The 8,297-nt window shown below is 41.6% G+C and overlaps 1 protein-coding gene across 1 annotated transcript in view; it reads right to left on the reverse strand.

Annotated features, from left to right (window-relative positions):
• The window catches only part of eif2b3 (eukaryotic translation initiation factor 2B, subunit 3 gamma), a 58,669-nt gene that overhangs the window by 34,774 nt on the left and 15,598 nt on the right, over positions 1 to 8,297 (reverse strand). The window contains exon 2 of the mRNA XM_019871657.1: positions 5,987 to 6,103. The gene's annotated coding sequence lies outside the window, so the exon portion shown is untranslated. The remainder of the gene's footprint in view (positions 1 to 5,986; positions 6,104 to 8,297) is intronic.

Raw genomic sequence — 8,297 nt, forward strand, 5'->3', positions numbered from 1 at the left:
ATATCCATCGTTTCAAGATTAACAACACTGCCATATTGAAGCTAATTGTTAGCACATGTGCCTATGGTGTTTCCCATTTTATGTTAGAATTAAGCTAGCAGAGGCTATATAGTCATCTTGAACACACAACATGTACGTTCTTTTGTTTTCTGTTGAGTTTGACAGTAACCATACTCTTCAAGCTGCTTATTTATTGCCACTTGAGTTGAATTAACTCTGCTTTCAAGCTAGCAAAAATAAATAAATAAATAAATAAATAAAATAAAATAAAATAATAATCATATGTAAGGTCACTCAAGGCACCACCGTACTTGTAATGGTGAACATCTGTCTGGATATAACCCTGGTGTGTGCGTTTACCACCTCTCTTCCACCAAACCCACTGTATGACTTTGCATGTAAATCCAAACGTGACTGTTTCAGTTTTTTTGCATAGTTGCAGTATCATCTGACTTCCAGGAACTTTCTCATCTGTCTGGGGAACCCTCATGAGTCATGTGCTGATCTATACTTAGGAAACACTTCCCGTGACGTTAGGACCGTGCAAGTGGCATAAAACAGAGAGAGGATTTGGGGCTGTAAAATATTAAAGCTAACAGGAAACGGAACAATCAAGAGTCACACGATAAACAAGAACAGTCGAAAAATGTAGGTACAAAAATTGAACCTGTAGACTATTTACAGTTGAGGAGAAAACTTTTTGTGAGTTCAGTGACTCATGTTGTATCCCGTCTGTGGGTGATACTTTTTTGGCTCTGTCACTGCATATTAATACACATAGTCATATGCCACAAATTTACTTGGCTATCTACTTCCCTCAATAAGCCGATTTTAGCATAGGAATGAGGGGAGTTAGTTTAATAGCTTGTTACAGATTTCGATGTGAAATATACAGTCACCTTCGAATCACTGGACGTTCATTTTTGATTGCTGCCTTGATAGGATTTTCATTAAAAATGGCCTTGACAACTTGTTGGCATCGTTTATTCCACTAGATGTCAGCATAGCCCAATTATAGAGGAAACCATGAGCTACCACAACATTTTCAGACTGAAACATTGTGGTCACAAAGGAGAAAATAAATTAAAAGTGAGGATTTAGAGCCCCTCCTCCCCCCATTCATGTCTTTCAGATTAACAAAATGTCCTCATCATCGTCAGCATCATTCCAAGTTACTTTGGGTGATATTCCGGAAGGCCTCAAACACGAATACATCTGGTAAATAGATCCCATCGACTCTTAAACTCATATTAAGTCTGATGCATGAGTCACTGCATTTTGCTACACAGTGATTCTTTCACCTGGTTCCAGTATAGAGCTGATCATAACAAATGCCAATTCAATGTTTTGCTCACAATTTCCTGATAGCTCTCATGACTCCTATTAAAAAAAAAAAAAAACGGATTACTTTATACATGTGCTATGTGATTAGACTTTTGGGGCAACACGTATAGCCCGTTAACGAGAGACCAAAGAGTTTATAGAGAGAGAGAGCACTAATGCATGTTGTAAAATGGAAAGCCCAGTAGAGCAAACCTTAAGTGCATATTTGACCCCGCAGTGGGATGCACTGATGACAGACAGACAGACAGTGTGGATCTGGAGAGAGATCTTAACTGACGACACGCGCGTGCACACACACTGGAGAATGAACCCGAGTTTTGGTTGGCGGGATTATTAGACAGGCCTTGAAGTTATTCGGCAGCTGCGTTATTTATTCTGTGCTTGCTTCGCCCAAATGCATTTACAGCTTTAATCCGGGTCGTTCCCGCGTGTGATGTAATTACTGATGCGCCTCCAAGCACTTTTCATTGTGGATTTGAGTGTCAATTTTGCCTCTTTTTTTCTCCTTTAATCTACTTCTATTTAATCTATTTCTATCCTGTGTCCGTGTTCTACTTGTGCGGCATTCTATTTTGGTGTAAGATGCACAGCAGGCAAGGGATTCACATCGTGACAAACAGGCTGGCGAATCAGTCTCAGTACTTCACACTGCCGTATTATTGACAAGGGAATAAAGGCCGCTATTATACAAGTGACAGGTGTGGAAACAAGTTAGTAGCCAAAATGAATCCACCAGAATTTGGTCTAAAAGACAAGCATACAATGACCCTATTATTCGCTAAAAGCATTCCATTTTCTCAAAAGCCGACGGTGCGCCTTATAACCCGATGCACCTTATAGAGGGATCAATATTCTGATTTCTTGGACGTAGTATTTGAAATGTTCTGTAAAGCGTTTTGTTACAGCAGCTCTATATAAATAAAGCTGTATTACATTGTATTGTATTCCCTTTAGAGTAGCTCCGTCTAGTGGATGCATGATGCAACCGCAGTCACTATTGTCTAAGCGCCTTATAGTGCGGAAAATACGGTACAGTATATTTATTATGGAAATGATGCGAAGTTACGGCTCCTACATTAAACAAGTCGGGTCGCTTTTAAGTCCAGGTACCATTGCATTATGACAAAAAATATTACCATGGCACCATAGTCATTATGATTATTTACATGAATTAAATTCTGGTCTTTAGTTGAAATAATGGGTACTTACTTAAAATAATTGTGCAATATTGCCCAACAAAAATAACCGCTTATAGAGTCTCTCACAGGTTGATTGCTAATCTCTGCATCAACAGGAAACAGAAGATGCTGCTTGAGTGACGCATCAGAAACAACCAACAGGATGTTTTCGACTTTTATCAGGAACATTGAGCAAATAACACAGCGTTGTGGTTTACGTGTTTTTTTTTCGGCAGTGTTTCGGCTCGACTTCCACCTCATGTTTTTTTTTTTTTTTTAATCTCGAGTGTTCATTTCTTTCCATGACAGCATATCGTACGTATTTAAAGTCGATCTTTTCCGAATGCTGTATCCGTAGTTAATGACTGAGGGGTATTATTACGTAGAAGGGAATTCTGCGACATTAAATGTCTGAATACACACCGTTTTTCTTTTTTTTCTTTTTTTTGTCAAACACAAAGGCACTTTGTCGGAATTAAGATGCAGGTGACGGATGATTCAATCAAACGTCTTGACTGTATTGTGCTCTCTCTTGTATTATAGTACGTCATCGTGGGCACACATAACACAAATATTTTGTCAAAGTCAACAGGCAGCAGTTGGCCCCGAATCTGAATCATAGATTACATTTGTTCCAAATCCAAGGTCGGATTACATTGACTTACAATATATATTTTTGTGTGGATTAAGTCAGAGAGGTTGCGATGCTCTCGTACCTATTTCAGCCTACATCCTCTTCATGTGGACTGCTCTTTCCTCTAAACTGCGATTATATAACACCCTCAGACTGTATTTTTTGTCAAACGCTAGCTAGCGTACGAGAGCAGTAAGAGCTTTTCACAATCCCCCCCCATCGGTTAAGAGCGCGTTCGAATTGTGTCCGTCCAAAAATAGTGCCCTTCCAATCTATCATCTGCTGCCCTTTTCTTTTTCCGAAGACATATTCCATATGAGTACGGTGGCATAAATGTGCTCTGATTTCGAGGTAGCTTAACCACACTGTGGCAGAGGAAGCAGGATGTTTAAAGGTCAAGTAGTGAGACTCGGTGACGTGCGCGGGCTTCGCTTGATGTCTGCTTTTGCTTTTTTTTTTTTTCTCAGAATTCAACTCTGCTTCTTGCGTCGAGATTTTTACAGTGAAGAGTACTATGTAGTGTCTGACCCGCCGCGTTTCAGTCATCAATTAGATGTGAACGCTTTTGTCGAATCGTGTCGTATTGGTGGATAATCACGTTTTGGGAGAGAGTCAAGACACGACTTATGTTACGTTAGACACCATCATTTTCGGACCGAGACTCTCATGTGTGTATCGATTTGCGATATGTGACTGTTTTCAGAAAATGGGTCTAGGCGTAATAGTTATAGGCCAGTGAAAGGATCACCGAGTGGGTTTAACTGATTGGAACGGAATGAAGGGAAGAAGCAAGAACCTGGTATTTTTCTTGCTTCGCCAATCTGCAATCCAATCAAACGAATGACGCAGGAAGACGAGACGATGCCACTCAAGCATACGGTATACCCTCTGCTACACACACACACACACACACACACACACACACGCACACACTATGCATTGCAATAACCTCAAAGCCTCCAGCAGCATTTTGCAAACCACCCACAGCAACTCTCAAAAGCCTCTTTGTGCCTCTCTCTCCTTCCCACTCCTTTTCCTTTCTTTGCTTCTGACAACCCTCCCCTCGAGTTCCCTCCATCCATCTTTAATTATAGAACATCCTTCTATTTAAAAAAAAAAACACACTTCCTGTAAATAAATTGCATGTGTGCCGTTTCTGTGGTGGGAGGGGTTGGGGGTGTGCATTCAAAACGAAGGTACAGTTGAGATTATTGCATTGACAGATGAAGCCTTGTTTAATTTATGTTGGGGAGGGGCAAGGGGGGTTGCCTTTGGAGTGCGTCGTGAAAAGTTCGGTATGTTTTTGAAACAACATCAAATTACATCGGGTTTTTATCACTTACTGTAATAATGCTGCGTTTCCTCAAATAGCCGCTCCTCCGCTAATTGAAGCCATCGCTCGATTAGTCATCAAGGCATAAATAAATGCCAGAAAAAAATAATTATGTACATACTGTTACTATCCCATTTCGCATTTTGTTACATTTTGTTAGCATGAAGCTCAAGAAACTTATTTAAAGCAGCTAGGTGTGTTTTTAAAAAAAAAATACAATTTAATTTATCTTGGTTTTATGCGTAATTTGTCTAGGTACAAATCCTGCGGAGAGAATGAGTCGACAGAAGTGGTCTGTAGTCATCATCTGCCAAATCATTCTGTTGTCTTCTTGTCTTGCCTTTTCTTTCCACTTAATGCCAATCCCTTTTTTCTGAACAGCCAGTAAATTGGATTCCCGATTGCTTTCTTAACTGGACCGATTGTTCTCCCAGACCTGTGATTGACTTGGAGTTGCGCTGTCATGATTATGCATTAAAAAAAAACAAAGAGGCTTGCGTCCCACCACTGTGCGCCCTTATTTTGTGCCACTTTTAAATGAAGGCCACATTTCTAGGTTACGTAGGAACCTCTTTATTCTCAGAAGAACGTCTTTGTTCCCCCAGTAAACCATTTACATAACACGAAAGTCTAAATCTCCTCTCTATGCCCTCCTTTGTTTCTACCCATCCCGTGCTATATTGGTAGTCAAAATGGCCGTCTGATATACCCTACGAGGTTTAAATGAGATTAAGATTCAGGGGAATATAAATGGTCTATCCCTTAATTAATTAGTTTGGTCTTAATCCTTAGCGTTTAACATTGACGACACTATAGTGTTCTCCAAACAATTGCACTCAAACAATCTCAATTCATCTCTTTTGACCAGATTGACACATACACATTCTGATTGAGGACACTGTGGTAATGTTTAAGGTGACCAACAGGGGGATTCAAATCTTTTTTTTTTTTTTGTAGCTCAATCTGGCTAATTTTGCTCTGTCCAGGATAAAAAGCAAATGATCTTCAACATGTTGCGCCACTCCAACACAAATGCAAAGCCCTCTGTGTCTCTTTATTAATATTAGTACTGTCACGAAAACTTCAAATAAGCTATCTTGCTCCTCAAGTAGCCCCATGAATAATTGATTCACAACAAACCAAAAATAGTGTGGCTTTGAAATGCCAGGGATCTAATTAGCGCGATCAAAGACACAGGATGCAAACGCCCATTTTTTTTTTAAGGACCACAAAGCCCGCGCTATTGAAAAGCCAATAGAATCAGCAAATAAGCGACATCAATTCAGCTGAGGAGCACATTGGGAAAACAAATGAGGTTGGCCTTGCGAGTGCACAGTAACAGTGACCCTCGCAAGTATGCCGGGGAGCGCGAGAGAGAGAGAGAGAGAACAACAGCGGAGATTAGCCATGTGAAAAGAAGCTTGCCACTCGTTCATATACACACACACACGCACACACACACACACACACACACACACACAGAAACATACGGCTGACCTTTGAAGGAAGGTGACAGATGGGTCTTTGCGCGTCCAGGTCTTTGCTGACAGCTGTCCAGGATACGGGGGGGTGAGGGGATGTTGGAGATCATAGGCGACCCTGGGGTCAGACATCCTGAAAAAGAACAGAAGACAAGCAAATTTGCATGCATGTATACAAAAGGCGCACGCGCGCTGGCAGGCAGGCGGCAAAATCGGACAGTATACATCATTTACATATTCATTAATTTTTCTGTCTGCCGCTGTGATTTTGTTGGTCCAGCTGCCCCCCCCCCACCCCACTCCACCCAGCCCAGCCCCCCCACCCGACCCTTTATCTGTTTGCTCCCCATTCAGCTTTTTTTTTTTTTCTTATGCCAAAATAATCCACCACCGGTCAACCCTATTTTTTTGGGCAACCCTAACTGCTACACTAAACGAGAACTGCACCGATACCACCGTTTGAGTATTCGCCGATACCAAGTACTAGGTCTGGGTGATATATCTTTATCATATCGAAATTGAGATATGAACATTCGAGATATTAAAATCGAATTGTGTTGCGTCAATCTCAGATGAAGCAGCCACATTCCTTCTTCCAAGTTTGCCGTCGATCAACGGCTAACAACCAGCAGATGACAATCATCTTGCGGAGGGCAAGAAGGAGCTGACCAACGCGCGTCTTCATTGGCTGCCACCATCTTTTTGTGGATTAATAAAGCCGGTCCATCAACCCCATTTCGTCGCAATCGAGTGACAACCTCCTTCTCTTGTTATTAAATATTGTGCGTGATGGCTGCCACTCACATCACTCCGTGTCTTCATTTAACGGACACTTACGAGCAATTTGATTGCCGTCACGGCTCAATTAAATGAACATCGGGAGTCCGCCACTTCTCTTGGTTCCTTTGTGTGACCGGTTTCCCTGCGAGCAATAAATATCGATTGGCCTTGATCCTGCGAGAACGCTTCGAGACCGATCGCGACTAACCAATCCATATCAGTCCCAGTGCGGTGATCGTGATGGGGTCAGAGAGGAGTGTCATTTGGATCGTCTTTGAAGATTCTTCTCATGTTAACAGGAGTAGGGGCGTTGGGGGCGGGGGGGAATGGAGCAATCTCCTTGGAAGACTTTTTTGTATTGCAGTTCATCACATGGAGCACGAAATCCATGGAACCGTTGACTTTTTGCTGAGCTTAAAAACAAAGGAGTGCTTTTACTCTACATTTGAAACAACGTTGTTCACGAATGACACAACTTTACCTTGTGATGTCTCACTGCAAAGACACAATGCAAAACACCACGGATGGGCTAACGAATAGCATTTGCAAGTCTGTTACAACAAGATCACAATACAACAGCAATATATATTGAAAGACAATATAGCATTACTCACACGCATATATTCTTTATCCTCTGTGAAAAAAGGGCCCATTGCTGCTTTTTACTGAGTCACTTAACAGTATTTGTGAACGTCTCCTTCATTCTATTTAATTATGTTATTACGATATGTTTTATAAACGGTATCATAAAGTTAGTGTCATAGGTGTCCGCATAAAAAATAAAGCCATAAAAGCATTTTTTTAGGGGGGGGGGGGGCTAGAATGGATTAATGGCATTTTCATGGAATAATGACATTATCATTCATTGTTGCGAGTGTGTGCATGGGATAAATTAAAAGGAAAAAAAGTCACATTTGTCTAGGACAAAAAAAAAAAAGTCGTTTTTGTAGAGTGCATCTGTAGGATTCTGAACACGAATGTACACCTGCATTAAGATGAGGACCGTTTAAGATGCCTTCAGGTTCCTCTTCAGAAACACTGATTTAACAATTTCCATCTGACGGCGCAAAAGTTTTTCAGAACGTTGCGTTTGAATGTTCACTTCCTGAAATTATTACTTTATTCTTGGAGACTCATGATTTTTATTCCCCTGATATTTTTACTTTTCAGTGTGGCTTTTGCTTGTTTTGTTTTCATGAATGCTGTGATGCGCCTCTGTTTAAATCGACGGGGAAAGTGCTGCTCTTGGTACAAAAGCACAAAATATCTGCGGTAACAGCTGGCTCGGTCATGCATCAACGCATTCCTCTGACCCCCCCCACAAGTCCTTCCGCCTTCTATCTTGTCTTCTTCTGAGGCAGGCGTGCTAAAAGGACAGGTGTGGGCCTAACTCCTCCAAACTTGGACAGCCCCGGCTGGGATTTCAATCATGTCATTCTGTGGGGCTGAATAGGAACCGGTAGGGGCCCCTCGCCGTTTTTGCGAGCAGCCGTGTCTTTGTGCCGAGCCGAGGGGCCCCGAGTCATTTAGCAGAGGAGGGGGAGGGC

Source organism: Hippocampus comes, unplaced genomic scaffold, assembly GCF_001891065.2.
Source record: "Hippocampus comes isolate QL1 unplaced genomic scaffold, H_comes_QL1_v1.1 scaffold217, whole genome shotgun sequence".
Classification (NCBI taxonomy): domain Eukaryota; kingdom Metazoa; phylum Chordata; class Actinopteri; order Syngnathiformes; family Syngnathidae; genus Hippocampus; species Hippocampus comes.